Raw genomic sequence first — 1,991 nt, forward strand, 5'->3', positions numbered from 1 at the left:
AGGGATTGCGGCATGGCCACCCCCTGGGGGGTGATTTCTCACTTTTTGTCTCTCTGTTTCTCTCTATCTTTCTGATGAGCACACACGACCTGTAGAAAAAACCTCTCCCTCCAAAAAAACCCAACAAAACAGAACCAAAAACACCTAGGTCACCAAATTACTGAGGAGTTGCTGAACTTGACTACTCACTTTTCAGCAGCTTGAAGATAAACTCTTGAAGGAAACATGAGTTGAGTGAAGCTAAACTCTCCTCTGGGACCAGTTCTTGCTGCAGAAGCAAATCGGGGCCCTAGGCCTCTTCCTCTGGCTTCAAATTCTGACCTTCCTCTTCCTCCAGATGATTCGAGTACTCAGCAGAATCTTTTTCAAATTCCCCTTAAAAGCAAAACTATTCCAGGGTGGAGGTCAGTCCATGAGCATCAAACAGGCAGGTCCTCCAGGTCTGGCCCTCTGCCCAGAGGTGGGTAAGCGAGGCCTTGCTGCAGGGACCCTACCTGGTGGACAGAGACGTACGAGGAGAATGCATCGGGACCAGGCCAGGACAGAGGGCGGCAGGGAGGCCTCCTGGACGGACGGTCTTGACTGAGATGGGTGGTATTTATTTACTTTTTCCCAGCAGCTTTATTGAGATCGAGTAGGTTGTTGGAAAAGTCATACCATATTTTCCATGCAAAAAAAGTGTTACGATTTTCCCAACAACACATTAGTTCACATACCACATAACTGTCCACTTCAAGTGTACAATGATTTTTAGCATATCTACAGAGTGACCAAGAATCATCTTAGTTTTAGGACATTTTCATCCCCTCAAAAAGAGCCCCACAGCCTGGAGCTATCACCCCTTAGTCTTCCAGATTTCTCTGTTCTGGACACATCATATAAGTGGAATCATCTAATAGGTAGGTGGTCCTCTGTGTCTGGTTCTTTTCCCTTCCAGTATTTCAAGGTTCATCCATATTCCAACACGTATCGCTCCTTCCTTTTTAAAAAAAATTCATTTTATTTTATTTTGACCCAAGAGAGACAGAGAGAGAGAGGGAAAGGGAGAGAGCAAGCTGCCGGATCTGGGACTCAAACCATCATTGGTCATGTGAGAGTCCTGTGGCTTAACCACCACGCCACCTGCCAGCTCTTGGCAGGGAGGCCTCCTGGACGGATGGTCTTGACTGAGATGGGTGGTATTTATTTATTTTTTCCCAGCTTTATTGAGATCGAGTGGGTTGTTGGAAAGTCATGCCATATTTTCCATGCAAAAAATGTGTCACGATTTTCCCAAGGACACATTAGTTCACATACCACATAACTGTCCACTTCAAGTGTACAATGATTTTTAGCATATCTACAGAGCGACCAAGAATCATCTTAGTTTTAGGACATTTTCATCCCCTCAAAAAGAGCCCCACAGCCTGGAGCTATCACCCCTTAGTCTTCCAGATTTCTCTGTTCTGGACACATCATATAAGTGGAATCATCTAATAGGTAGGTGGTCCTCTGTGTCTGGTTCTTTTCCCTTCCAGTATTTCAAGGTTCATCCATATTCCAACACGTATCGCTCCTTCCTTTTAAAAAAAAATTCATTTTATTTTATTTTGACCCAAGAGAGACAGAGAGAGAGGGAAAGGGAGAGAGCAAGCTGCCAGATCTGGGACTCAAACCATCGTTGGTCATGTGAGAGTCCAGTGGCTTAACCACCACGCCACCTGCCAGCTCTCAGCTCTTTCCTTTTTATGGCCTGCCATTATTCCATTGTATGGACAGACCACGTTTTGTTTATCCATTCACCATCTGATGGACATCTGGTTTGTCTCTACCTTTTGGCTATCAGGAATTATGCTGCTATAAACATTTGTGCCCAAGTCTCTGGTTGGACATGCATTTTTGGTTCTCTTGGGTGTACACCTAGGAGTGGAACTGCTGGGTCACTCGTAACCCCATGCTTGGTGTCTGGTGGAGCTGCTGGACTGTCGGTCACAGCGGCTAAGCCACCGCCC

The sequence above is a fragment of the Tupaia chinensis genome, unplaced genomic scaffold, assembly GCF_000334495.1.
Source record: "Tupaia chinensis unplaced genomic scaffold, TupChi_1.0 Scaffold000384_1, whole genome shotgun sequence".
In the NCBI taxonomy this organism is placed as follows: domain Eukaryota; kingdom Metazoa; phylum Chordata; class Mammalia; order Scandentia; family Tupaiidae; genus Tupaia; species Tupaia belangeri.